Source organism: Notamacropus eugenii, chromosome 1, assembly GCF_028372415.1.
Source record: "Notamacropus eugenii isolate mMacEug1 chromosome 1, mMacEug1.pri_v2, whole genome shotgun sequence".
Taxonomy (NCBI): Eukaryota; Metazoa; Chordata; class Mammalia; order Diprotodontia; family Macropodidae; genus Notamacropus; species Notamacropus eugenii.
Window position 1 is genome coordinate 356,801,768 of NC_092872.1, and position 17,370 is coordinate 356,819,137.

A 17,370-nucleotide genomic window follows, 5' to 3' on the forward strand; every position below is an offset into this window, starting at 1 on the left:
TTGAATAAATATTTGTTGAATAATTGAATGAAGTTCTATCAAACATTTCAAATGACTCAACCAAGGCTGTCTTAGGAAAGTTAGTCTGGCTGCATGTGGAGAGGAGGGAGGTTATTTCAGCAGTCTGTGCATGAGGTAGCAGTCATCTACTATTTCTTCAGATTGTTTTGAAGAAGTTAACTTCCTTTTTTCTACCACAGTTATCATCAGATATTGGGGTATCTGTGGTCTGGGTCCCAGTAGAGTAAGGAGTTCACTTACAATGGTGATAGAGAAACTCAAGATTAAGGTGAGAGTAGACAAGTATGTTCTTCAGGTTCCCTGAGTAGGATTCAGTCAGTATAGTGTAGAAGAGGGACTATGGGTATAATTGAGACAATTAAACCTGGACCATCAATCAACTTGCCAAACTGGGGTCAAGAATTAAGGAGTTACAATGGAGACTGGGAGAACAATCTGGGAAGCAGAAGCAGCAGGCAAAGATGCTTGCTATTTCTAGAAGCTGTCTGATTTTCTAATCAGCCTTCCCACTCTAGTGATGAGCCTCAGCTGCTGCTAGCATGGTAGCTGAAGACCTTATTTTTGCCTCCTTCAAGCCTCTCTTAAAGTGCACTGTATGTGCTTGCTGGTCACTCTCTCCACACTTTGACTTTATAGCACCTTCTCTCCTTTTGATAGGGCTTATTACTACTTTCATAGGAATCTTTGTTTGGATTGAAGATCCTGGACCTTCATAGACCTACTTACCAACTACAAACTTATTTTTATGAACTTATTTCCTTCTCCTTATCCAGTACTCCTCATCTAGTACATATAGACCTGTTTACCAACTATGAACTTATTTTTATGGCCTTATTTCCTTCTTCTCCTCATCTAGTGTTCTGCCCTAATGAGGCTGTGGTCTTTACTATTCAATGAAAATACTCACTTAATCCATGCATATGAGACTTTCCTGTTTCCTTCCTGAACTGCCCTTTCCACTTTCCACCTATCCAAATCTTACCCATTCTTCAAAGCCCTACTAAAGTTCCACCTCCTATGAGAGAACTTCTCTGACCACTCTAGCTCTTCTTGATCTCCCTTTTCTGACTTCTTACCTATAGTTGTAATAGTTTCAAGAGGATAAAATCTCAGAGTAAGAAAGGATCTCTGGGTTATCTGATGAATTCCCTCTGCCACATTCTCAATGGGTGGTCATCCAGTGTCTGCTAAGACTGTCTTTTACCTTCTTTTTGCATCCTCAGCACTTAGCCTGGCACATAGTAGGTGCTTAATTAATGTTAACTGACTGATTAATTGCTTAGGAGAAAATGTGGGATGGTGACATGGAAAGAATTCTGGATCTCAAAATAGATACATTAATAGTATGATTCTGCTGTATATTACCTGTGTGATCTTGGTCAAGTCACTTATTTTCTGTAAGACTCGTCTGTAAAATGAGAGGCAATGTAGGATAGAGGGATAGTGAATAGAATGCTCGACCATGAGTCAGGAAAAACTGAGTTCGAATCCTGTATCAATTCCTAAATAACTGTGAGCACTGGCAAATCACCTACACTTTCTGGCTTCCAATTTCCTCATCTTTAAAATGAAGGGATTGAATTTGTTGACTTCTAAAGTCACTTAAAGCTTTAAAACTATCAATTCATTGATGTCTGTGGTCCCTTTCAACTCTAAATCCAATAATCTCTTCACTTTAAGAGAAAGGGCACTCAGTATGTCTTCCTTATGTGGAATAGAACTCAACATATTCCCTGTAACTACCAGCTCTGGAATCACAAAATCTAGCCCTTGAGCCTAGATCATATTATATAATTCTTTAATTCTTGCAAATATGCAGATTGTATTTCCACAGGCAGGTTCTAAAATAATTAAAGGAGCATTTTATATTCCTCTTGTATCCCTTGCAGGGTCCAAAAGAGTCCATAGGCACACAATACTCACACTATAGACGCTTTCTTAGTTATTTGAAATTGGTGCTGGCATCAGAAGACTTGAGTTTCAACTTTCACACACTAGCACGTAAAGGTAGCAAGGCGGCACAGAAGATAGAGCACTGAGCTGGCAAGCAGGAAGACTCCTCATCTTCTTGAGTTCAGATCTGACCTCAGACTCTTACTAATTGTGTGACCCTTTGCAAGTCACTTAACCCTGTTTACCTCAGTTTCCTTATCTGTAAAATAAGAAGGAAATGGCAAGTCACCCTTTGCCAAGAGAACCCCAAAAGAGTCAGACTCGACTGAACGACAAAGGTAGTAAGTTAGACTAGATATCTCTAAGGTCCCTTTCATAGCAGGCTCCCTGGAAAAAGCAAGGATTTGGAGCCAGAAGACATAGGTTCAAATACTGCCCTTAACACCTACTACTTTTTTAACCAAATCTTGCCCTCTTCCAGGCTTCTCTATTTCTGTTGAAGGTACCTCCATCTTCCCAATCTTCCATATTTGTAATTTCAATATTATGCATAAGTTCTTCTTTATCCCATATTTAATCAGCTATAAAATCTTGCCATTTTTTCCTTCACAACATCTCTCACATTTAATTTCTTCTCTCCACTCACATGGCTACCACTTTAGTCAGTCTTCTAGCACTTTCCCTATAGATTATTGCAACAATTTCTTATTTGTCTCCCTGCCTCAAGTTTCCATCCTTCACACTGTGATTTTCTGTAACATAGATCTGACTATGTCCCTTCTCTGCTTAACGAACTCCAGCGGCTCCTGTCCTGAGGGGATGAAAACTTCTTCTATATGGTTTTTTTTTTTTGAGACAGAGTTAAGTGGCTTGCCCAGGACCACACAGCTAGTAAGTGTCTGAGGCTAGATTTGAACTACGATCCTTATGATTCCAGGGCCACTGCACCACCTAGCTGCCCACTCTTATCTAGCTTTTAAAGCCTTCATAATATGAAGCTAGTCTATCCTTCCATCTTTACTGAACATTATTCCCCTTCCTTGCACAGGGAGTATTTGTGGCAACCTCTCACCATATACTACATATATACCATATACATGTATGAATATATGCATGTGTAGTGTATATATATCTCAAGTACCGCTCTCTGTAGGAAGCCTTTTCTAATCTCCCTAGCTGCTAGGCCCCTCCCTCCCTAGAGGTAACTAGATGGTGCTGTAGATAGTTGTAGAATCAGGAAGATATGAGTTCAAATGTGACCTCAGGCACTTCACAGACCTTAGGCAAGTTATTTAAGCTCTTAATCTCTGAAATAACATTTGTAAAGAGTTTAGCATGATATCTGGTATACCACAGCGGCTTAATAAATGCTTGTTTCCTTTCTCCTTCCCTGGACTTTAACTGCATTGCATTTATTTACATTTCTTCTATTATATATTGACGTACATATTTGTCATCTTCCCAATTGGAATATGAGTTTCTTGTAAGTGGGAACTGTTTCCTTCATTGTATGTGTATCTCTAATGCCTACCTTAGTCAATGGCAAATAGCTAGGTGTCAGTGGATAGAGCACCAGGCCTGGAGTCAGGAAAACTATCTGGCCTCAAATACTTACTAGCTGTGTGACCCTGGGCAAGTCACTTAACCCTGTTTGCCTCAATTTCCTCACATGTAAAATGAGCTGGAGAAGGAAATGACAAACCACTCTAGTATCTCTGCCAAGAAAATCCCAAATGGTGTCACAAAGAGTCAGGCACAACTGAAACAACTCAACAACAACAAAAATTAATGTTTGTTGATTGATTAACTTCTCCTCTCTGGGTCTCTCATTCCTCATCTATAAAATGATGGAGGTTTGATAGGACAGGTTCTCAATCTATGATGCTAACATTCTATGTTCTTCACTGCTTTTCTTTTTTAGTTGGGAGCATAGCAGGATTAGGGATAAATGGAAGTTCAACACGGGTTTATAGAACAGGGGTGGGGGATTTGTGGCCTTGAGGCCACATGTGGCCCTCTAGGTCCTCAAGTGCAGCCCTTCGACTGAATCCAAACTTCACAGAACAAATCCCCTTAATAAAAGGATTTGTTCTGTAAAACCTGGACAGTCAAAAGGCTGTATCCAAGGACCCAGAAGGTCACATATGGCCTCAAGGCCCAGGGTTCTCCACCCTTGGTATAGAATGAGACTTCTTCCTTCCCTTTCTCCACTTTGCAAAAAGGAAAACTTTTTTCTATATATCACCACTCAATCATAATTGTCTTATTCCATGTTCATAGGATTATATATTTCTGAACTCCAGGAAGGGAGTTCAGCGTTCTATAACAGGTCCATTGCTAGACACCAAATAATGGGCCAGGTCTATCACTTACTAGTTGGGTGATCTTGGGCATTATTTCCTTTCTCTGGATCTGTTTCCCTGTCTACCAAAGCCTGAATTGGACCCCCTCTTAAGGTTGTTTTCATCCCTGACATTCTGTAATTCCTGGTCTCTTCCACATCTAGATCCAATGACCCAATTAAAATTACTCAATATCTCTGAATTAAAGTTTATTTATCTTTGAAATAGGGAGGGTAATATTTCCATTTCTTACCTTACAGGGCTGTTGTGAGGAGAGTGCTGCTTTGTAAACTTTAGAATTAAAGAAATAGAAGTTATCTTTATTATTGATTAACATCCTGCTCTGCCTATTCTTAAAATTCTCCATTCAGGAGGATGAGGAAATCACCCATGGTAGAGATTATGAGAAAGAGCAGGTAGGCAGACTACAAGCACCCTAGCTTAGAAGCCTACCTGCTTCTGATAAAAAATTAGAACAATTAGCACAGTGCCTGTCACATTGAATATGCTTAATAAATACTTGTTTATTGATCGACAAAATGACCCATACGCCCTCTGCAATAGCTCAGGGCCTCTTTGTTTTCAACTAAGCCCTCCAAGTGATGGAGGCAGAAGCTCAGACACTCATCTTACCAAAGGTGTAGCTTAGGCTCTCTCAGAGTAACCTTATCATAGTCTCAGCCCTGAGTTGAAAACTTATCCTCCTGCCACTGGGAGAAGTAGAGACACTGCCACAGGATACGAGATGCCTTCAGAAGGAAAAACAGACACATGGGTATTTCTCCCCACATGCCACTTTGCCAATCATTTTACTGGGAAAGAGACAGGAAGACACTTCCCAAGTTAGAGATTCTTCCTTGAAAACCAAATGATGCAGCTTTGCCCTTTCCAAATCCCAGAACCTACATCTGACTCTCACTATGTGAATTACCCAAGCTGCTTAAAATGTACCCAAATGTGGCCAGATAATTATCAACTGCCAATCAGCAATGAGATTCCTTCTAGCCTATCTCAGTTATGACAATATAGACAATGTAATGGAACCAAGTTTGATGGTGACCCTGGCCATGGTGCCAAGTGAGCCTGTGGGCCAGATCTACTACCTATCCTACCCACGGTGCTGACACATTTCTCTTGACCTTCCTTGTTTCCAATCAGAATGATTTATTGCTTTGGCCCATGATTCTGATTTTCACTTCAGCTCCCAAATTCTGTTGTTGCCCAACCCTCTGACCTACTTTACTGTGATATGTGACTACTCCTTTTTGCTTCTGGCCCTTTCAGACTTGGTTTGGGCTGGCCCAGTACTAACCACTCTAACGCAGGCAGAGACGGGTTTCCAGCACTGCCCCAAGTTCCCATCAATCAGCTAGTGTGGAATCTGACCTGCTATAGCCCTTAGTCTGCAGCTCTACGATGAGAGCTCCATGACTAGGCAAGCTGGACAGAACGTGCCGATAGCATCATGAAAAGAAGACAAACCAGTTTTTAAGGAGGAGGAAAATGAATCTGGTTTTTCTCAGATTCTGTAGTACAATCTAAATCTGCTTTTTGAAAGATGGGAAAATGTCAAATTCTTCAAGCGAACATTGACATCATTGGGAAAACAGAAGCATTTTACTTCATGCCCTTAGAAAAACAAAAACATAAACAAAAAATGACTAAGAGGAATGTGAAATTAGACTTTCTTTGGCACTGACTTCGGTACACTGGTGAATGTTTTCTCCTGACCTCACCTATCTGGGACTACATTAAGAGGCGTGGGTTTCCTGGGCTTACTAAAAGAAACAGCTTTGGCCTGGCTGCCTAGAACTTGACACTTAGGAAGCCAATATGATAATCATAAGCCAGTGTGATAATCAGGCAGAAAGAGCTGAGAATGACTAGATTTGGCACCATTAAACAATCATTTTGCTTTGAAAGTCTGATTCTTTGGAAGTCATTGAATGTTAACGGAAAAAAAGTTCTAATATATTCTTTTTCAAGTTCCTGGTCCTTAAAAGTTGGCCTCAGAGAGCCGAGCTGTGTGCCAAGAGAAAGCACTCAAATTTGGGTAAATAATAGGCCAAACAGGAAAAAGGAATAAGTGAAAAGTGATCATTGCTCACCTAGCGCATTTTTTCTTGTCTGTATGGGTACGTGTTTGTCTGTGTAGGTTCATGTGGCTGTGCATATTGGTGTACACATGTCAACTGAGCTGAAGTATGCAGTTTTGTAAATCTCAGATCTCCATATAAATGCCAGCTCTTCCTCGGATGGTCTGCCTATGTTTCCATGTGTGTTTGTATGTGTGTGTAGAATAGGTGTGTGTGAACCCATGAGAGCATGCTTTTTTATATGTGGATGAGTATTTAAATGAAATGTGAATCTTTAGTTAGATAGAATATGCAGTATAGAATATTCTCACTTAGGAATGAACAAGGAACACAGTAAGCACTCAATATATACTTATTAGTTGATGTGATTCAACAAACATTGCTGAAAGGACTGAATGTCAGATGGTAGACCTAGTGCTCTACAATGAATTTTGTCTTACTGTCCTTGGAAACTAAACAGAGCAGGGCATTTTCATGAGTATCAAAGCTAGGAGAGTAGACATAAGTTTGGGTTAGATCCTTGAGTGGAAAGTCGAAACAATGTGTGTGTGTTTCTATGTGTACATGTATGTAATCATACAGTACTAAAGCTGAAGAGATATTAGAGATCATCTCATAACTCTCCTTTTCATCTCCCCCCACATACCCATTTTTACACATAAGGAAACCAAGGCTTAGAGAGGGGACCATGACTTGCCCTTAGGTAATACAACCAGTTAGTAGCAGAACTGGGATGTGGACCCAGTTTTCAATTTTGAGTCTAGGTATGTGTGTGACTGCAGCTTCAGGCTCTACTTGTTAGGAGCTGGAGGTCCATTTGGGTATAGCAGCAATGAGATTCACACATGACAATATGACAACCTATTCTGGATGTACGTCCCCATCATTCCGCTGGAATCCTGCTTCCTCTTAGATGGAAGAGGCCAAGCCATTCTGCTGCGTTAATGGCTGAAAATGCCTCTTCAAAAAGACCTTAAATGCCTTAATGGAAAGGAGTGAATCCAATGGTAGAAATTTCAGGTACTGGACAGGCCAGTTTGGAGGGGAGGAGAGATCTCTTTTTTTATTGGACAATTCGCTTTACATCTCTGAATTTCCTCATCAGTAGAGTAGAATCATGCAAATGTGATGTTGAAAGACCTTAGAGAATTGCTTAAGTAGTGGTCCACATCCAGCTCATTTGTTACTTACCATAAGCCTATGAGGGATATTTACATTTAACAGATGAGTTCATTTAACAGATAAGAAAACTGAGGCTCATGAAAGTTCAGTGACTTGTCACATAGCTAGTAAGACACCTGACTGGATCCAGACTTCTGGCATCTTGTCTAAAGCTGTTTTCACTACACCATGTAATTACCTAATGAGTGGAAAAGTTAGAATGATAATGTTATTCCCCTCCCTCATTTTCTCAGACTTTTTTCCTTATGAGGCCAGAACTTCTTGATAATACTAAATATTTAGAAGATATATGATGGTAATCACTATGGGTACTGGTCCGATAAGGCAGATCCCCATCCCTCTCCGGATGCAGATGTTTCTTCATGTAGAACCATGTAGATGGTTCTTCATGAGTTACTGTGGCCCCCAAATATGTCCTCCAGTGGCCAATTGTCTGTTAAAGATCTTCCAAACCAAGCTGAGCTGGTCCTTTAGGTAGCAAACACAAAGTTTATTCCTGGGCCGCACCCAGAGCTGAATGTATAATTTCATATATGGTCTGACCAGGGAAGACAAAATCAGGATTGTAATTTCCCATAGTATCTTTCTGGACACTATGATTCTTTTAATATAGACTGAGATTGCATTTTTTTACTTGTCAGTCATATCACACTGTTGACATGCATTGGACTAAAACTCCTAGTGCCACAAGGCATGATGGCGCCATGATAGACAGAGATCTGGCCTTGGAGTCAGGAAGACTTTGAGTTCAGATCCACTCTCAGGCCCTTACTAAGCTATGTGACTGTGAGTAAATCACTTAACCTCTGTCTGCCTCAGTTTCTTCACCTGTAAAATAGAGGTAATAATAGTACCTATCTCCCAGAGTTTTTGTGAGGATCAAATAGGATATTTGTAAGGATCTTTGCAAGCCTTTAAGTGCTATGTAAATGCTAGCTCCTACTATTGTCATTATTAATCATTATTACATGCCATTGAACTCTAGGTTTTTGCTTTTTTTTTCTTTTTGGACCTTTGGACCTTCTACAACCTTCTTAAAATGCCACACCCCAAGCTGAACAAAATGTTTCAAATGTGGCCTGACAAGCAAAAGACAGCACAATGATCATCTCCCAATGATCTCTCCCTGGGCACTATACATCTTTTAATGCAGTTTAAGACTGTGCTCAATTTCTTGACTGACACATCATGTTGTTGACAAATGTTGAACTTGTAGTCCACTAAAACCCAGATCTCCTTTCAACTAAACTACTATCTAGCCATGCCTCTTCCACCAAATAATTAAGGTTGACTTCTTTTAGCCCAATTACAAGACTTTTCACTTATCTCCATTCAGTTTCATCTTATTATAATCAGTTGGAGGTTCTAGTCTGTCAAGATATTTTTGAATTCTGACTCCATTATCTAGTTAGCTGTAATTCCCAGCATGGTGTCATCTATAAATCTGATAAACACACAATATGCCTTTGTCCAAGTCATTGATAAAATGTTAGATGGCATAGGGTCAAGCATAGTTCCCTAGGATCCACCATTAGAGATTTCATTCCAATTTGACATTGATTTATCAGCAACTACTCTTTAAATTCAACCATTCAAATAGGTTCAAATCCACCTAGCTTTGTTTGTCATCTAGTCCACATCTCGCTCATAAAAATATGATTATGGATTTTGTTAAATGCTTTGCTAGAGTCCAAATTTAGTATGTCTATGGAATGTCCTTTATCTACCAATTTAGTAACCTAATCAACAAAGGAAATTAGCTTAACATGGCATGACATGTTCTTTGGTGATAATATGTTGGATCTTTGCGATTGTTGCTTCCTTTTCTAGGTTCACTAATCATCCCTTTCATAATATGTTCTAAACTTTTTGTTAGGACTTGAAGTTCATCTAATTGACCTAGAATTCACAAGATTCATTCTACTTCATTCTATGAAAATCAGGACATTTGTCTTCCTCCAATCTGACAGTACCTCCCTAGATCTCTTTGATTTTTCAAAGATCAATAACTGTAGTTCAGCTGTTATATCTGCATCCTAAGATACAGTACCCGCAATTCACCAAAGACAACAAAGATTCACTTTCTTCTTACTTATCTTGGTTATCCTAATTTATCCATTCTAATTTCCATTTCCTTTCCTGCTTCACCATTCTACGAACTAGAATGTCTTATGGTCCCTCTCAACTATCCTTTGGTACTTTGGTGGATGTTTTTTCTTTTAGTTATAAGCATCTCTTTATTTGTATCCCTATTTATTGGGTGAATAAATTGAGGCACAAAGAACTGTTATTTCCAAAGTCATAGAAGCAGCAAGTGGAAAATTCAGGACATAAACCCATGCTGTAGACTTCAATCTAGTGTTCTTTTCTCTAAAACCCACCAAATTGCACCTGAGAGCTTGTCCATATAGACTCCATCAACAATATTTTTCTTTAGTACAGAGTCACTGGTTTTCAATAAGGCATGAGGTGCAGATGAGCATTTCTTGTATATATCACACCCATCCATTAGTGTAGATTGCCATCCAACCCCTGCCTTCTCAGTTCTTATGCATGCTTTTCTATGGGACTTTCATAGAGCATCTGTCCAATACACTAAGGATCTTCTTTTGTTCTTCTAATAGTTTGTGAAGCACTCAGCCTCTCCTCCACCAATTATCCCTCACTGTCCATTATGAACAGCCCACCTCCTTTTTCTAGTCATATATTTCTGTGACACCTATTCTGTGATATTTCTGTGATAATCCTCCAGGATTCCATGAAGTTGTGATTCTAAGACTGTGGTGTGTGATTCTAAAGTTGTAGATGACTGACTTGTGGCATGCTTGATGTTTTAGGCATCTAGAGAGGATGAGGGTTAAGGATACAGCTTAGAGAGTATCAACATGAAGAGGGAGGATAAAGGAATGAGAATATATGGAGATTGGAAGCAACTCCAGCTACTTCATAATTCCTGCAAGGTTCAGTGTCAGATATACTGTTTTATCCTTTCATGGCTACTAGGAAAAAAAAAGCCATCTTCAAACTGACCTGAAAGTTGGGAGAAAAGGAAAAGTAGCCTAGTCTCTTCCTCTGTTCCTCCTTCTGCTTCTCAGGAGTTGCTGTTTCCAATAGCGTATGGATGTTGTTGGGAAGGAAAGAAAAAGAAAAGTCAGATTTGACATATTTTGGAAGTCGATGTTGCACCCTGTAGGTTGGAGGCAGATCCAGCAAAATACTTGTTCACTTTAGAGCACATTTCCTCTGTGCCTTCATTAGCATTTAACATTTGAATCAAATTATAGATTCAGAGTCCAATTCATTGAAATAAATCCTCGTTCTGTCTCGGCCGGTACAACATTTGGCACAAACTCCAGATAGGAAGTCAGACATTACAAGGATGAGAAATCAGTCATTACATGGAGAGAACAAACGCAGCTGGGACTTGGGGTGGGGTGTCAGAAGGGGTTAGGAAGGAGGCAGAGACAGACTTAGGGAATAATAGAGCTGGTAGAGATGTTACAGATCATCTAGCCTAAGCTCTTCATTTTATAGATTAAAAAATTGAGCCTCAGAAAGAGAATGTGATATGTCCAAGGTCACACAGCTAATAAGTGGCAGGGCTTGGATATGAACTTGGGTCTCTGACTCCAAGTCCAAATGTTGATGTAGTCCAAATTCCCATCCAAAAGAGCAGGGAAAGGATAATGTTGGGCTAAAGACACAGAGAATTTCCCTGGGAGTGGGGGAATGACAGGAAGGGGAAGAATTTGCTCAGATGACAACCTTTCAGAAAAATGTACTTTGTCCAGGCTTAGAAATTCTGGCCTTGAAAAGTCAGGAGACAAATTACCTTTAGCAGGGAGAAGATTCATTTTTCAACTGACTGACAATGACAGGAGACCCCAAGACCCGTGGAATTAACATTTCCTAATTGTCTACTGACACCTTTTAGCCAAAATATCTCTGTAAGTCTTAGAGTCTACATTGTTGGCCAGCACCAAAGTGTTTGAGTCTCCCTGATTTTAGATGTGAACGCATGAAGGGCTTGAAGTGAAGGAGGAGATGGTTTTTGGAGATCCAGGAATGGGATGTTTAGCCAGGGAAAAAAGAAGATCAACCATTATGGGTCTACCCATATCTACAGGGGTGTTATTTAGATAAGGGAAAGGAGAAAGGGAACAAACATTTATTAGGCACCTGTTATATGTCAAGCATTGTTCTAAGCTCTTTACAAATATTATCTCATTTGCTCTTCACAACAACCCTGTGAGGTAGGTGCTATTATGATGAGAAAACCAAGGCAGGGGTTAAGTGACGTGGTCACATATGTAGGGTCTTGAGTCTGAATTTGAACTCAGGTCTTCCTGACTCCAAGTCCAGTGCATTATCCACTCTGCTGGCTAGCTTGAAGGGTTATACTTATTCTTCTGTATCAGGATCAATTTATAAAGACTAACTCAGAAGTCCAGATTAGCTCAGCTTATATAATAAGCAGCGTTAAAGGGAAAAAGAGGCTGGTGCCCTTGTCGTCTATCAGTAGCAAACAGCTCTGCCTTCCTACTTCATAGGTCAATTGCCTGGTTTTGTTCTTTTTTAAACTCTGACAACAATATGATTCTAATCTCCCTGACATTCCCTGACTATATAAAATCAGAATATCATAGATTAATGAGCCGATGTTCTCATCTGTCAAAAAAATTCTTAATCTCGATTATACTGTCCAAAATGGTGAACTAATACTCTCATATTCTTGTCATCTACAAATTTGATAAGCAAATTTGATCAATACATTCAAGTCTTGGATGAAAGTTTTGAATGGAACAATGGGTGATGGAACTTTTGGGCCATCAGATCTATGGAGATAGAAGGGCTCTTTAAGGCAAAACTAGTCTCACCACCTCATTTTATATATGAAGAAACAGATCCAGAATGGTAAATGACTTGTTCCAGGTCATACAGGTTGTAAGTTGCATAGCCAGAAGTCAAACTCAAGAACCAGGTCTCTTTCCGCTGTATCACACCATGATGGCTTATAGGGTATTTTCTCTTTGTGTAGAATTAAGCAGTGGCCTCATTTGCAGAAGGGAACTCAGAAACAGAAAGAGAAAATTTCTGAAGTTGCTAGGAAATTCATAAAATGAGTACATGTTTTTTCCAAAGTTTTAGAAGCAAGAAAATGGCTCCAGGAGAGTGCCAAAAGTTAAATCTTCAAATTAATGAAAGGTGAGTAGAAAAGAAAATGCAACATATGGAAAAAGAAGCATTTTACTTATTTCACAAAGCTGCCAAATACTACCAGACCTTTTCTGAGAGAATATCAGAGCCCTGAGCATTAATTGTGGGTGAGTCATTTCCTCAAATTTTTCTCTTATGCACAATCCTCTCAAGATATAACTACTATAAAATATAATCATAGGATCAGATAATATATGCAGATTTGGAAAGAATGTTAAAAGTGATCTGGTTCAGTCCTCTGCTCAATGCATGTCTTCCCTTTACAGCATCCTGGATAGGTATTTCTCCAACTTCTGCAAGAATCTTGCAAATGAAAGGTCACTATTTCTTTTTTTAAATTTAATTGATTTATTTGTTTTCAGTTTTCAACAACCACTTCCATAAGTTTTAAATTTTCTCCCCCTCCTTCTCCCCTCCCTCTCCAAAATGGTATGCAATCTTGTATGGGTTCTATACGTACATTCTTATTAAACACATTTTCACATTAGTCATGTTGCATAAAAGAATTAAAATGAAGGGGAGAAACTATGAGAAAAACCAAAGGAAAGCAAAACATAACATGAGAAAATAGTCTGCTTCATTCTGCAATTCGATGCAATAGTTCTTTCTCTGAATATGCATGTCATTTTGCCTCGAGAGTCCTTTGGGAATGTTTTAGGTCCTTGCATTGCTGTGAAGGGCTAAGTCTGTCATAAACAGTCCTCTAACACTGTGGCTGTTGCTATATATAATGTTCTCCTGGTTCTGCTCGTTTCACTCAGCATCAGTTCATATGAGTCTTTTTAGGTTTCTCAGAAGTACGACTGCTCATCATTTCTTATAGCACAATAGTTTTCCATTACATTCATATACCACGACTTGTTCAGCCATTCCTCAATTGATGGGCTAGGTCACTATTTCTTGATGTGAGACATTCCATTGTGAGATGGCTCTACATGCTGGGAGATTCTTTCATTTACCAAACCAAGCTCTCCTTCTCCATTACTTCTAACCATTGCTTCTAGTTCCATCCACTGAAGTCAAACACTTATTAGTCCTATCCCACAACAGCCCTCCAGATTTTTGAAGATGGCACTTATCTGTCTTAAAATTAATATTAACTCCCTATTGCCCTCTGGGTAAAGTTCAAACTCCTTTCTTTAGTATTCAAGCCCTACTATAATCCAGCAGCATCATACCATTCCAGTATTTTCTCATCTTACTCCCCTCCTTGAACTTTATGTGTTAGTCATGTTGGACTGCTCTCTATCCCTTGAACTTGCCCTGTACTCTTGTTTTAATGCTCTTATTTACTCTGTTTCTATTGCCTCTCTTTTTGGAGACAATACTGATATGAAAGGCAGACATGGCTCCAGACGGTCTCTGGAGTTGACTCCAGGGAAGAGATAGAGAAAGACTCTCTTGAGTAAGGTTGAGGAATGTCTCTCCTCTCTTAAGTCAACTCTGCGCCCTCCCCCACAGCCATGTAGTCACTGATTAGAACAGTCTTATGAAAAATGCTCCAGGCTGGACCAGGAACCTGGGTTACACAAATAACTAGGTAAATACAAGATATATACAGACAAGATAAAGGCTATCTGAAAAGGAAAGGTATTAGCATCTGAAAGAAGTAGGGAAAGACTTTTGCTAAGGGTGGTATTTGAGCTGTCTTTTTTTTTTAATTATCTAATTTATTTTTAGTTTACAACATGCAGTTCCACAAGCTTTTGAGTTCCAAATTTTCTCCCCCTCCTTCTCTTCTTCCCGCCCCAAGATGGCATACAATCTGATATAGGCTCTACATATACATTCACATTAAGCATATTTTCACATGAACCATGTTGCAAAGAAGAATTATAACCAGTGGAATGAACAATGAGAAAGAAGAAACAAAACAAAACATAAAAGAAAGAGACCAAATAGTATGCTTTGATCTGCACTGAGACTCCACAGTTCTTTCTCTGGATGTGGATAGCATTTTCCATCATGAGCCTTTTGGAGTTGTCTTAGAACCTTGCATTGCTGAGAAGAGCCAAGTGTATCAAAATTAGTCGTCACACAATATGGCTTAACTGTGTACAATGTTATCCTGGTTCTGCTTCCCTCACTCAGCATCAGTCTGAGTCATATAAGTCTTTCCAAGTTTTTCTGAAGTCTGCCTGTTCATCACTTCTTATAGTACAAATAGTATTCCTTTACATTCGTATACCACAACTTGTTCAGCCATTTGAGCTAAGTCTTGAAAGGAACCAGGGAAACTAAGTGGTGGAGGTGAGAGGGCAGAGCATTTGTAGGATGGTCAGAAAGGCATGGAGATGTCATGTTCAAGGAATGGCTGCTGGGTCAGTTTTGCTAAACAACAAAGTATGTGGAAGGGAATTAGGTGGAAGAAGGAAGGAAAGGAAGGAAGGGACTAGGTCATAAAGTGCGTTAAGTGTTAAACCAAGGATTTTTTATTTGATTCTGGAGGTAATAGAGTCAGTGAAACTTATTAAAGTGAGAGGGGTAAGGTGACATGGTCAGAGCTATCCTTGGCTTCTGATTGGAGGAGACATTAAAGCAGGGAAAGACATGGGGCAGGGAGAAAAGTTGGAAAATCACTACAGTAGGTCGACAAGAGGTGACAATTAGCCAAACAAATTGTGGGACACGAATGTGATGGCATATTACTTTGGTATTAGAAACTATACATATAAAGAGTATAGAGAAACTTAGAAGTTATATAGAGTGGTGCAAAGTAAAGTGAGTAGGACCAAGAAAATAATATACACAATGGCTGTTACAATGCAAATGGAAATAGCAAAAAGAATAAAACCAAATCCAAATGCTATATAATTATGAGTTGCTTCACCCAAAGACGAAATGAGCAAATGCACCTTCCTCTCCTCTTTGTATCGGTGGGAGGCTACTATGATTGGGAAACATTCATCTACTGTTGAGCTGCTTTGCATCTTTCTACTTCCCTTTTGATTCTTTGACACACAAGGAATGACTCTATAGGTATGGGGAAATGTAGCACTAGCTGTAAAACCTCTCTTACAGGGACAATTGATGCTGTATCTTTAAGAAGATGTGGAATTTTGAGAGACTGCAAGTTTTGTTGACATTCTGAAGAGACTATTAATTGTGATGACTGAAGAGAAACTGTGAGAAGAAAGAAAAGAAATTAAGAGAACTGATTTTTCCACTTAGATTATTAATAAATAAGATCATTCTTCAGAGATGCCATCTTGAGAACTCAATAGTAGGGTTGTATTCCAGAAGTGACGTCAAGAAGAAAGGTTATGGTTAGTAATCTTTATCACAGCTAAAACATTGTAAATAATTATTATGTTACATTATGAATAAATGGTCAGGACCCTGGATATTCATTTAAGCTTAGAAGATTAGGGGTTTTGATAGAGAAAAATCAGCAACTACTTATAGGAAAATAAATAGCATTTAATAAATTGAGTTGGGGGTCTTATAACTGATTGACTAATTAATGAGAAAGGCTACAATTTTGGTAATTAATAATAAAATAGCCCTGCATTATCTTAGAACTCAGGATGATGAGAATGTATATGGTGATGAGTCAACTAGCAGCCTGAAGGATCACCACCCCATGTAGGCGCCCACCTGAGAATAGTTGACTGTAAAACCCTGCTTCAGTTATTTTTGCTGAATTGCTTTTAAAAATCTTTCTTTTTTAGACTTTGTTACAGGGGATGACTTTTTCAGTAAATGAAAGAAAGATATATATTTGTAAGTGAAGGTTATAGATGTCTCTATCTATCTAATCTATCTATCTATCTATCTATCTATCTAATCTATCTGTCTATCTATCTATCTATCTATCTATCTATCTATCTATCTATCTATCTATCTATCTATCTACCTATCTCCTCTGCTCCTGCCTGGAACCTCTTGATTTTTGAGAATTTTTTATGCTTGGAATGTTCCATGCTAGAAACTTCTATCCTCCATGCAACCTAGCCAATTGACACTTGTGATATCAGAGATAGGAAACCAGTGAGATGTGACTGAACAAAAACTTGCTTTTACTTGTAAAACCAATGTCTGGCCCTGATCTACTCTGTGTTGTTGGCCTATTATATAAAGTGGGTCTCAAGTGTCCTTAATTGAAGACAAGAGGAGTGATGAGAGCCTGATTGAAGGTCAAGTATCAGGTCAAGAAAGTACATAATGCAGCGGAAGAGTGAGGAAGTTAGAGTCAGAGGGCCTGGGTTCAAGCCTCTTGACTTCTCTGGGCCTCAAAGTCTTCCTTAGTAAAATGAAGGGGTTGAAGTAGATGTCTTATAAGGTCCTTTCCAGTTTTAGTTTTATGATCCTATCAGCTTTTTGATCCTCTTCCTCCTCCAACTGCAGTTTGGCAATCATTTGCGTGAAATTGGGCGTCACCCCTACACTGACTCAATCAAGGATATAGCCTCTTTCCTCCAGCAGCTCTGATTCACTTGGAACCTTGTGTTTCCATTGACTGTGATCCATATGTATCCTTTGCCTTGAGTCTTCTTTAAGATCTCTTCTTGCTCCAGGATATCTCCAGTTAGGCCTTGTGATTTCTCTTATGTGAATTAAAGTGGACCCATAATAAAGGTCTTAGCACTTCTGACTCATCTGTCTTCTGTGAAAAATTT

At 39.1% G+C, this 17,370-nt stretch overlaps 1 long non-coding RNA gene across 3 annotated transcripts in view; it reads left to right on the forward strand.

Annotated features, from left to right (window-relative positions):
* Nucleotides 1-15,859: 15,859 nt before the first annotated feature.
* The window catches only part of LOC140525832 (uncharacterized), a 39,546-nt gene continuing 38,035 nt past the window's right edge, over nt 15,860-17,370 (forward strand). For all 3 annotated transcript variants that reach the window (XR_011974132.1, XR_011974131.1, XR_011974133.1), the window contains exon 1: nt 15,860-16,017. This is a non-coding gene — a long non-coding RNA (uncharacterized lncRNA). The remainder of the gene's footprint in view (nt 16,018-17,370) is intronic.